Here is a 13303-nt window from a genome sequence, read left to right on the forward strand (position 1 = left end):
GACCAGACATCCTTCCAGACGTCCTTCTGGACGACCTTCCAGATGAAGCTGGGCTGCGAGGGAAGCCCTGGTCCTGGGTGCCTGCCAGCGGGGGAAGGCAGTCCTACTCTTGCTTGAATTTTGTGCATCAGGCCTCTAGTTATAAAGAAAGGAAGAGGTAGATAACTAGTGTTCGGGATCTAGCAGTACTGCAAAGGAACCAGAACCAAGAGAATTTGTGTCATTCTGGGATAGGGTGAGGTACAAAACTTTTTCTGAGGTGGTGGGCAAAACTGGAAGAAAGGATAAAGGCAGCAATATTGTTAGGCTTAACTGAAATAATAAATATCTGAAATATGAAATCACACATTTGTTGAGGGACTATAGCATTGTTGTTGGATGTGTGCTTTGTGTATGGCTACGGTGTTGAGTTTTAATTAAGCTTTCTCAGGGTCCATTGCAGCTCTTAAAGGTGTTCAGATGTTTGACATTCAGAATCCTCTAATCGAGTTCACTGCCACTGATCACTCATCTGATTCAATGTGTGACTGAAAGGAAATAACTTTGGGCCTGGGGTTAGAACACCTGGATTGTATCCCGGCTTTTATTGCTTGGTTGAGTTATTTAAGTGTGGGACATTGGGAACTCTTTGAAAGCTATTAAAAGCTGTACAAATATTTCCACTTGATACAAAGGGATTATGGGTTCCAGTATTACTGCCATTTGTTTATTCCTTTGAGGTTTTAGTAGTTGTTTCTTTATCAAAACTGTATTAACTGAATCAGTGTTTCAGAGCTAGAAGGTGGGATGGAGCTACCTATATATTTCTTAGCTGCAATAAAAATGAGCTTCTAGAATCAACATGAACTGCCTTTTTATTGTTATCCTATGTAATAAAGAGGGAATATGCTAATTGACCCTCACGCTGTCACAAAGATGGCAGCGCCCACAGCCAATAAGGAGGGAATATGCTAATTGACTGCCTCGCCCTCAAAGATGGTGGAGCCCACAGCCAATAAGGAGGGAATATGCTAATTGACTAGCACACCCTCAAAGATGGTGGCGCCCATAGCCACAAGATGGCAGCGCCCAGTCTCCTCAGCCCTGCTGGGGTGGCAGGCTACTCCGCACGCCTGCCTCCGGAGTCCCCCAGTGCCCTCACCTCCTGAGCCACCTAAGGCCAACCTGAGGCACAGGCAAGCCTTGGATGGTGGCTGCCCAGCTGCCCAGGGCCGCCTGAGGCTCAGGTGACCAGGGCCGGCCGAGGCTTGTGCTGCCAGCAGTGGCAGCAGCAGAGGTGTGATGGGGCGTCGCTTTCCCCTGATCACCAGGTCGCCTCCTGCCCCTGAGGGCTCCTGGACTGTGAGAGAGGGCAGGCCGGGCTGAGGGATCCCCTCCAGTGCATCAATTTTCATGCACTGGGCCTCTAGTATACTATAAAATGGATAGTGCTCTTCTTGGTATTAATATGCTTTGAAACAAAGCAAGATATTTCACTTCATAGAGAAGATGCTCTTTGGCACATGATAATGTTGTCAACTGGATAAATATTCCAAAGCCCATTTAATCTATTGTTTGTTTTTCTTGATGGTTTTAAAATTATTTCTGTGTCACAAAATTTGCTGCATGTTGGTGTTTTTGCAAAGTTATGTTTTTAGAATAATTTTACCAAGAAAGAATGAAAGCAAAGTACCCATCAATTTAATTATTACTTCTCCAACTGCCTATTCATGCTTTTTATTAATAAACTAGAGGCCCAGTGCATGAATTCATGCATGGGTGGGGTCCCTCGGCCTGGCTGGCAATTGGGGCCAATTGGAGCCATCTTACCCAATCCTGATTGGGGCTGGCCAGCTGTGGGGAGGGACCACGGGAGGTTGGCTGTGGGAGCGCACTGACCACCAGGGGGCAGCTCCTGCATTGAGGGTCTGCCCCCTGCTGGTCAGTGCATGTCATAGCAACTGGACCAGTCATAAAGGTTGCTTAGGCTTTGATAGATAGATAGATAGATAGATAGATAGATAGATAGATAGATAGATATAGATTGTTTAGGCTATACTTAGAAAATTACAACTTCATTTAACACAATGCCATAAAACTCAAGTTGTTGAAGCTCACTTACAGAGAAAACCTCAGTACAATTATTAATGCCAACAATTCCCCTAACTGCAGGATTTAAGAAAAATTTGAAGAAAGGGAGCACATGTCAAATTAGGAAGACGCCTCTCTTCAATGAATAATGATTAAGGTAGTAAGCTTAATGAGATTAAAATTTCAGTTCCAATGTATATATCTATTTAGTCCATTTATTTAAGATCTATGTGTCAAAGGAGACTTTAATTCCAAATATTTTCTTATTTCCTTCCATGTGTATATGTGAAGTCAGGAAAAATGCTCCCCTCTCATGAGAAATGGGCCTTATTTCTGGTTTCTGTTACTGTCATTGGAGAATGATCTTTCCAAAATTATTAGTTTTTTTATGTTAAAAGTTTAACATTTAACTGTTCCTGGATATTATTAATTATAATGAATTTTAAAGTTTATTTTCTTAATAATCTTTTGTGAGATATTAAGACTATGCTAATTTTTATCTTCATATTAGTATTAGAACATTTCTCTTGGCAAAATATTGTATGAATATGCTACTGACTTAGAGAAAAAAGTAGTTTCTTTTGCATTTCTGCTGGAAACTAATGTTTAATAAGACTATTGCATGTCATTCTCAAAGATAGTAATGACTTCTACAGATGTTGAGAAAGTTGAAAGAACTTCATGAGGGCAGGAATCTTTTGCTTTGTTCACTTAGATAGGGTGTCCCCCAAAAATGTATACACACACTTTGAAAAATTATAAAGGTGGTGTTTATTAAAATACATTTCATTTTCAAAATTGAGCTGTCAGTTATTAAAGCATATATACATTTTTTGGACAACCTGTATATACATGGAGTAGTACCTAACACATGATTGAAGCTGATTAAATATTGTTTGGACCAATGTCCTCTGGAATTTAGCTGTCAGGTTCAAAATTTTACAGTGCTGTTTTGCAGTGTGAGTGTCCATGGGTCAGGTATCTCATGTCTGTGTGGATCCCCTTCCTCATCACTGAAATGGTGATCACAGTAGTTCCTCTCTCAGTGTGTTATTGAGAGGAATTATTGCACTACACATTCATACATTAGAGTAAAATGTTGAAGAAAGCAAGTGTTACAATTATTAAATTTTTTTTTTTTTTTTTTTATTTATTTATTTTTTTTTTTCAAATTTTTATTAAGGTATTACATGTGTACATATCTTATCATTGCCCCCGACCCCCACCCCACTCCCATATATGCCCTCACCCCCCAATGTTTTGCATCCGTTGGTTACTCTTATATACATGCATATAAGTCCTTCAGTTGATCTCTTATTTCCCCCACCTCTCCCTAACCTTACCACTGTAATTTGACAGTCTGTTTGATGCTTTATTGCCTCTGTAACTATCTTTTTGTTCATCAGTTTATAATGTTTTTCATTATCCCCAAATGAGTGGGATCATGTGGTATTTTTCTTTCATTGACTGGCTTATTTCACTTAGCATAATGTTCTCTAATTCCATCCAAGTGCCTACAAATGGTAGTAATTCCTTCTTTTTTACGGCAGCATAGTATTCCATTGTGTAGATGTACCATAGTTTTCTGATCCAGTCATCTGCTGATGGGCATTTAGGCTGTTTCCAAATCTTAGCTATTGTAAATTGTGCTGCTATGAACATAGGGGTGCATATATCCTTTCTGATTGGTGTTTCTGGTTTCTTAGGATATATTCCTAGGAGTGGGATTACTGGGTCAAATGGGAGTTCCATTTTCAGTTTTTTGAGGAAACTCCATACTGTTCTCCACAGTGGCTGCACCAGTCTGCATTCCCACCAGCAGTGCACGAGGGTTCCTTTTTCTCCGCATCCTCGCCAACACTTGTCGTTTGTTGATTTGTTGATGATAGCCATTCTGACAGGTGTGAGATGGTATCGCATTGTTGTTTTGATTTGCATCTCTCGGATAATTAGTGACTTTGAGCATGTTTTCATGTGTCTCTTGGCCTTCCTTCTGTCTTCTTTCGAAAAGCTTCTATTTAGGTCCGTTGCCCATTTTTTTATTGGATCATTTATCTTCCTTTTATTAAGTTGTATAAGCTGCCTGTAGATGTTGGAAATTAAACCTTTATCAGTGATACCATTTGCAAATATGTTCTCCCATACAGTGGGGTTTCTTGTTGTTTTGTTGATGGTTTCTTTTGCTGTGCAAAAGCTTTTTATTTTGATGTAGTCCCATTTGTTTATTTTCTGTTTGGCTTCCATTACCCTAGGGGCAGTATCACTGAAAAAGTTCTTTTGGCATATGTCTGAGATTTTGCTGCCTGTGGATTCCTCTAGTATTTTTATGGTTTCCCGTCTTATATTTAAGTCCTGTACCCATTTTGAGTTTATTTTTGTGTATGGTGTAAGTTGGTGATCTAGTTTCATTTTTTTGCATGTATCTGTCCAATTTTCCCAACACCATTTATTAAAGAGACTGTCTTGACTCCATTGTATGCTCATGCCTCCTTTGTCAAATATTAAATGCGCATATTGGTTTGGGTCGATATCTGGATTCTCTATTCTGTTCCATTGATCTATATGTCTGTTCTTGTGCCAGTACCAGGCTGTTTTGAGGACAGTGGCTTTGTAATACAGCTTGAAATCTGGTATTGAGATCCCTCCTACTTTATTCTTCTTTCTCAGGATTGCTGTGGCTATTCGGGGTCTTTTTTTATTCCAGATGAATTTTTGGAGAGTTCTTTCTAGGTCTGTGAAATACGCCGTTGGTATTTTAATGGGGAGTGCATTGAATCTATAGATTGCTTTGGGTAGTATGGACATTTTAATGATGTTGATTCTACCAATCCATGAACATGGTATGTTCTTCCATCTGTTTACATCTTCCTCTATCTCTTTTTTCAGTGTCCTGTAGTTTTCCGCATATAGGTCTTTTACCTCCTTGGTTAGGTTTATTCCTAAGTATCTTAATTTTTTTGGTGCGATGGAAAATGGGATTGCTTTTTTAGTCTCTCTTTCTGTAAGTTCATTGTTGGTGTATAGAAATGCCATAGATTTCTTGGTGTTAATTTTGTATCCTGCTACATTGCCGAATTCATTTATTAAGTCTGTTAGTTTTTTGATGGAGTCTTTCGGGTTTTTTATGTACAATATCATGTCATCTGCAAATAAGGACAGCTTTACTTCTTCTTTTCCAATTTGGATGCCTTTTATTTCTTCTTCTTGTCTAATTGCAGTGGCTAATACTTCCAGTACTATGTCAAACAGGAGTGGTGAGAGTGGGCATCCCTGTCTTGTTCCTGTTCTTAGGGGAAATGGTTTTAGTTTTTGCCCATTGAGTATGATGTTAGCTGTGGGTTTATCATATATAGCTTTTATGATGTTGAGGTATGATCCTTCTATTCCCACCTTGTTGAGAGTTTTTATCAAGAAAGGGTGTTGGATTTTGTCAAATGCTTTTTCTGCATCAATTGATATGACTATGTGATTTTTATCTCTCAATTTGTTTATGTGATGTATCACATTTATTGATTTGCGGATATTAAACCATCCTTGCATTCCTGGGATAAATCCTACTTGGTCATGGTGTATGATCTTTCTGATGTACTGCTGGATCCTATTTGCTAGAATTTTATTGAGGATTTTGGCATCTACATTCATGAGAGATATTGGCCTGTAATTCTCCTTCATTGTGTTGTCTTTATCTGGTTTTTGTATTAGGGTGATGCTGGCTTCATAGAAGGAGCTGGGAAGTGTTCCTTCCTCTTGAATTTTTTGGAATAGTCTGAGGAGGATAGGTTTTAGTTCTTCCTTGAATGTTTGGTAGAACTCTCCTGTGAAGCCGTCTGGCCCCGGGCTTTTGTTTGCCGGAAGCTCTTTGATGACTGCTTCAATTTCTTCCATAGTTACTGGCATGTTGAGCTGTTTAGATTCTTCCTGATTGAGTTTTGGAAGGTTATATTTTTCTAGGAATATGTCCATTTCCTCCAGGTTGTCCAGTTTGTTGGAATAGAGTTGTTCGTAGTAATTTTTAACAATCCTTTGTATTTCGGCGGGATCTGTTGTTATTTCACCTCTTTCATTTCTGATCTTGTTTATTTGGGTCCTCTCCCTTTGCTTCTTGGTGAGCCTGGCTAGAGGTTCATCAATCTTGTTTATCCTTTCAAAGAACCAGCTCTTGGTTTTGTTGATCTTTTGTATTGTTTCTTTGGTCTCTATGTCGTTTATCTGTGCTCTGATCTTTATTATTTCCTTCCTTCTGCTTACACTGGGCTTTTCTTGTTGCTCTTTTTCTAACTCTTTGAGTTGTTGGGTTAGGTAATTTATTACCCCTGTTTCTTGTTTTTTGCAGTAGGCTTGTAGAGCTATGAACTTCCCTCTCAAGACTGCTTTCGCTGTGTCCCATAGATTTTGGATTGTAGTGTTTTCATTGTCATTTGTTGTCATGATGTTTTTTATTTCTTCTTTGATCTCTCTGGTAACCCAGTCATGGTTTAATAGCATGCTGTTTAGTCTCCATGTGTTTGATTTCTTTGGGTTGTTTTTATTGTAGTTGATTTCCAGTTTTATGCCACTGTGGTCTGAGAAGATGCTTGATATGATTTCTATCTTCTTGAATTTGAAGAGACTTTGCCTATGTCCCAACATATGGTCTATCTTTGAAAATGACCCATGTGCACTTGAGAAGAATGTATATTCTGTGGCTTTGGGGTGAAATGTTCTGAAGATGTCAATTAATTCCATCTGGTCTAGTGAGTCATTTAGGATTGATGTTTCTTTGCTGATGTTTTGTTTAGAGGATTTGTCCAATGGTGATAGTGGGGTATTAAAGTCTCCTACTATGATTGTATTGCTGTCAATGTCTCCCTTAATATCCTCCAGGAGTTTTTTTATGTATTTGGGTGCTCCTGTATTGGGTGCATATATGTTTACCAGAGTTATTTCTTCTTGTTGGATTGCTCCCTTTAGTATTATGAAATGGCCTTCCTTATCTCTTGTTATGTCCTTCAGTTTGAGATCTAATTTGTCAGAAATAAGTATTGCTACCCCAGCTTTTTTTTCAGTTCCATTTGCCTGGAAAACCTTTTTCCATCCCTTCACCCTCAGTCTGTGTGCGTCTTTTTTTCTGAGGTGGGTTTCTTGTAGACAGCAGATATATGGGTCGTGTTTTCTTATCCAATCTGTTACCCTATGTCTTTTGATTGGGGCATTTAATCCATTTACATTTAAAGTTATTATTGATAGGTACTTATTTGTCGCCATTCCTATTCTTTACCCCTGTGTTACTTCTTCGCTTCCTGTTTCTTTCTTTCTTTCTTTTTTTTTTACAGTAGACCCTTTAGCATTTCTTGCATTGCTGGTTTGGTGGTAATAAATTCCCTTAGTCCTTTTTTGTCTGTGAAGCTCCTGATTTCACCTTCAATTTTGATTGACAGCCTTGCTGGGTACAGTATTCTTGGATTCAGCCCCTTCCTTTGCATGACTTTGTATATTTCATTCCATTCCCTTCTGGCCTGATGAGTTTCTGTTGAGAAATCAGTTGCTAGTCTGATGGGGGTTCCTTTGTATGTAACTTTCTGTCTCTCTCTTGCTGCTTTTAAGATTCTTACTTTGTCGTTGGTGTTTGCCAATTTAATTATAATGTGCCTTGGCGTCGGTCTTTTGGGGTTCATTTTGCTTGGGACTCTGTGAGCTTCTTGGATTTGTGTGGGTTTTTTCTTCCCTATATCTGGGAAATTTTCTGTCATTATTTCTTCAAAGAGGTTTTCTATTCCTTGCTCAGCTTCCTTTCCTTCTGGAACCCCTATTATGCGGATGTTGTTTTGTTTCGTGTTGTCCCAAAGTTCCCTTAGACTCTCCTCCTGCCTTTTAATTTTTTTTTCTAGAAGTTGCTTTTCTTGGGTATTTTTTTCCATCTTGTCTTCTAGCTCACTGATGCGGTCCTCTGCTTCTTCTAGTCTACTCTTGATGCTTTCTATTGAGTTCTTTACAGCAGCGATGTCATTTTTCATTTCTTCTTGGTTCTTCTTCATTTCCTCTTGGTTCTTGCTCATATTGTCGAATTTGTCTTCCATTCTTTTCAGCCACCTTATGACCATTTCTCTGAATTCTTTTTCTGGAAGGTTGCTTGCCTCCATTTCGTTTACTTCCTTTTCTGGTGATGCCTGCTTTTCTTTCATATGCGGGCTGCTTCTTTGTCTCCCCATGGTCTCTCTTCTCTGGGTGTCCGGTTATGTAGTTCTCTCTCTCCTTATCCCAGGCGAAATCTGACCTTTCCGTGGTGGAGTGTAGAGCTCCTCTGAACCCGTGTGCTTGCGCCAGTTGGGGAGCGTTGTTCTGGGGCTCGCAGCTGTTCCTGGGGTGCCGCCGTTGTGGATTCTCAGGCTTCAGATAAGCTCCACTTTCCGGATCAAGATGGCGCAGACTCCGCGTCCAAGCCCGCAGCTCCGGGAGGGGACCCAGCCGCAGTTGGTGCTGCCAGGTCAGGGGAACCCCGTTCAGCAGTCCCCCACCTCCTTCTGGAATTCAGCTGTCTCCCAACCAGCCAACAAACACTCCTTGTGCGTCCCTCAGCTGTTCTTTCTTTCTGCTCCGGGACAAGGCTCGGAACACGTCTGTCTATTCCGCCGCCATTATTCCCTCCCCCTACAATTATTAAATATTTTATTCCTTATCATTGAATAGTTTATGTTACTCCCTCAAATGCCCTGGCAGAAAGCAGAATGCATTGCCATCCTACCACTAGTGTACTTTTGAGGATTGTTTAATAAAGGATTGGAGATAGACAGATGGTTAGAGAGTTGTTAGTGTCTTACTAGCATGGTGACATTTATCTTCTTTTCTTCACTTTGGCCCTTTCGAAATTCTGCTCTCGTGTCCTTTGCTAATTGGCCTTGCTCTGAACCATTTTTTTCATTCTTCAAGACTCCATTCCTCTTGAGCTCCTATGGTTTGTTGTTTTTCTTTGCTTCTCATTTGTCTCTCTTCCTGATATTTTTATCACTAGTATATGTCAGTTCTACACACTCTGAATGCAGCACATTGCCAGAAAGTCGTTCTGCAGATAATAGAGGTCTTCCTATAGGTAGGTCTTTTGGGGATTTTTAGATGATGACTCCTGGCTTCAGTTAGACGAGCTGGTAAATCTTTATAGATCTATCTTACTGTGGACTAATACCAGGCTACTAGCATCTCATATAATTAAATGGTTTCTTTATATTTTAACAACCAATCATAGTAATGAATCTTGAAGATGGTGCATATAGACATACCAATTTATTCCTTAATGCATTTTTTTATGGCTGCTATTGCAGGGACCTGGAACTGGTCCTCACTGAGGGCATTTGATGTCATTAAAACATAATAGAATTAATGAGTAAGTAGCACATAAAAGTCCAAAGCCTAACATAAAATGGATAAATATAAACATCATAATATATTTGATACATTCTTATTTATTTTCCAGTAATAACTCATCAGGCATATTGTCTAGTCTGCGAATTATAGGGCTGAAAGTTTGTCTAAAACCTAAGTTATCTAATGCTTTAAGGGAATCACCCCACACTGAAAATTAATCTCTAAATTTGTCTCTCAATCTCTCACTCCTTCCCCCCACCCTGATTTATCCCTTCCTGCTTCTCGCCCTCCTTTGCCTCATAGCTACCTAGGAGTTATCCAAAAATAAAACAAATATAGAAGTCAGTTATGTAGTGAGATTCAGAGTGAAGTTTGCATACTCCATAAATTGCACAAAAATGCTCACTTGTGAGTACACAAAAAATAGGTAAATATCTTATTGCATTTGAACTTATAGTTTGAGATACTTGAAATTAAACATTATATTTATGTACTAATACATATACAGAGTTTATAAATAAAAACATCTTTCTGTCAGTGTATGTTACTTTTTCCCAATGGAATACACTATAAAAATAATATAGAGCTCAATAAAGTGGGAATTATTATATATGTTGTAGATACACATTACTCATTTGTTCCAAAATCCTTTCTGAGTTTCTGCTCTTATGTACATGGCCTTGTTCAGGGACATGGACTTGCATAAAGGTAAATAAGTAGTGAAACCAAAGTGACCACAGGGTAGAAAAAAATGCAAAGTGGTCATCAAAATATAGAAGTAGCAATCTGGAGGTGAAACATAGTCTGCCCAGAAATATAGACACATCAGTAATATCAGTTATTAAAGTTCAATACTAATATTTCAGAATGTTCTTACTATATTCACTACAAAGTATGAGAATTAAAAGCATAATATTGCCTTTTGAGAAAATCCTATTTAATAAAAGAGTAATATGCAAATTGACTGTACCTCCCCTACACCCACCAGCCACACCCACCAGCCAATCAGGAGGGAATATGTAAATAAACCCAACCAAGATGGCTGCAGCCACAGAGAGCAGGAGGGAGGCTTGGGTTTCCCTGGCAATGGAGGAAGCCAAGCTTTCCGCCTGCCCTTGCTGGTCCAGGCCTTCACTCAATGCTATAAAGTTTCAATTATAGAAGGTAAATAAATCCCAACAGAAATGGCGGCAGCCACGGAGCTAGAGAGAGCAGGAGGCTTGAGTTGCCTGTGGCGATGGAGGAAGCCAAGTTCCGCGGGCCAGATAGAACCGCCGAACGGGCCGGGTCCGGCCCGCGGGCCATAGTTTGCCCACGGCTGCTCTATCCTATCTAATAAAAGAGTAATATGCAGATTGACCATCACTCCAACACACAAGATGGCTGCCCCCATGTGGTCAAAGATCCTGCCCCCATGTGGACACAAGATGGCCACCACAAGATGGCCAGCAGGGGAGGGCAATTGGGAGGAACCAGGCCTGCAAGGGAGGGAAGTTGTGGGCAATCAGGCCAGAAGGGGAGGGCAGTTGGGAGGGACCAGGCCTTCGAGGGAGGGCAGTTGGGGGTGATCAAGCCTGCTGGGGAGGGCAGTTAGGGGTGACCCAGCTGGCAGAGGAGGGAAGTTGGGGGTGACTGGGTCTGCAGGGAAGGGCAGTTGCGGGGGACCCAGGCCTGCAGGGGAGGGCAGTTAGGGGCAAACAGGCTGGCAGGGGAGCAGTTAGGCATCAATCAGGCTGTCAGGGGAGTGGTTAGGGGGTGATCAGGCTGGCAGGCAGAAGTGGTTAGGGGCAATCAGGAAGGCAAGCAGGCGAGCAGTTGGGAGCCAGCAGTCCTGGATTGTGTGAGGGATGTCCGACTGCCCGTTTAGGGCAGTCGGACATCCCTCACCACGTCCCAAATTGGAGAGGGTGCAGGCTGGGCTGACCCACCCCCCCCCCCGTGCACGAATTTCATGCACTGGGCCTCTAGTTTTAATATAAAATTTATTTCACATTTTTCACCAAAAATCATGCATAGTGATCACAAGTAGACCCATGTAGTTCAAATCCATGTTGTTCAATAGTCAACTGTAAATAATGCTGCAATGCACATGAGGGCATATATATATTTATACTTTATATATCTGGTAAAATCAACCGACTCTGCTAATTCTACTAAATACATCTTGAATTTATTTCCACTGGCACCATCATGATCCAAACTACCAGCAATTCTCAAATCCTTGTTTTATATATTTCAATCGAATCAAAATAAACATAAAGTTTAAAAAAAAAACACGAAAAATATCTACTCAGCTCTGCAATTTGACTCTGCCCATGTCTTTGTCTAATCCTATATTTCTTTCCTTTGCAGACTATGTTGAGTCATACTAGTTTCAATCCAGTTCCAAAAACAAACTCTCTTTTCCTTAGCTCCTGGCTATCAAAAATGTTCTTTCCACCTATACCTGGAAAACTCATTATAATTGTTTAATGACTCTTTTCCACCCAGGTTTAAATATGTCTTATCCCAATATCTATTATAGTACATGATGCTCAATAAATAGTTGTTGAATGAATTAATTGATAAAAGCCACACAGTGAATTCTCATGCTTGTTAGAAAGGTTCCTTTCTTTTTGTACATCTCAGTTCTTTTCCTTTTGCAGGAACCAAGTTGAGTGATTCTGCAACTGGATGCAGTGAGATTTTGACTGAGATCTTTCTTTGTGCCAGAAGTTTCTGAACGGTACAAAGATTGCAACAGAGACAGAGCTCTGAAGATAATAATGTTACTAAATCCTCCAGGGACAGTTAAAAGAAAGGCTCATTCTAAGCATGAGAGCCTCTGTGACTTACCTGAGTAAAGGTTCTTAAATCTGGTTGCACATTAGAGTCATCTGGGGAGCTCTGAAAAGATACCAGCACCCAGACCATTTGTAGCATATCTGTTTGAAAACAGAAGGATAATTTCATACATATTGTATACCACATGTGATTGTAATTCCTCAAGCCAGATACATTGCCAATCTGTCTGCAAACACCTTTTTTAATCCTGTAAAATAAATGAGTTAAAGATTTTAAATTGCAGATAAATGGATATAGAAAAGTGAAAAAAGCATTTGTGGCATTTTTCTTTTCCTTTGCTTTAAATTTTTACTTAAATAAATAGTCATCTAATCCAATTGCTCTATGCATTTCCTGTCATGGCAGAAAATGTATAGAGCAGCGCTCCCCCAGCTCAGGGCTTCTGGCCGAGCGTCACTCCCCATATCATGTCAGTAGTTTGCCTATTATATTTGTGCCATGACAACATCATTATAGCAATAGGTAGCATTTAAATTAAATAGTACTCTTTATGTTAACTACTCAGACGCACTCATTGATAGGAGGAAAGATAAAATCAAGAGAAAGTCCTCCAAAGTCTCACAGCACATCTACAACCTCGCCAGGCTTCTTTGTTTGGGTGTTGCTTTAATTTTTTAAAGAAATGCATTTATAATTGTCTCTTTATTCATAAGCATTTTTACATGTCTCAGCATCCTAGTTTTCTTTCTTATTTATTTATTTATTTATTTATTTATTTATTTATTTTATTTTTTTAATTGTTTGAAGTATTACAAATAGTAGTACATATGTCTCCTTCCCCGCCCCCTCATTGACCTCCCCCCGGCCTCCCCTTCCCCCCAGTACATGCCTTTACCTCCCCCAGTGTCTTGTATCCATTAGTTATGCTTACATGCATGTGTACAAGTTTTTCGGTTGATCTCTTACAGCCCCTCCTCCCCAACCTCCCCTGCCTTCCCGCTGTAGTTTGACAGTCTGTTCAATGCTTCTTTGCCTCTGTATCTATTTTTTCCCCCATTTCTTTCCTTTAAAAAATCTTGTCTCTGCAGACTAGAAATAAACATAAAATAAC

The sequence above is a fragment of the Plecotus auritus genome, assembly GCF_963455305.1.
Source record: "Plecotus auritus genome assembly, chromosome: 6".
In the NCBI taxonomy this organism is placed as follows: domain Eukaryota; kingdom Metazoa; phylum Chordata; class Mammalia; order Chiroptera; family Vespertilionidae; genus Plecotus; species Plecotus auritus.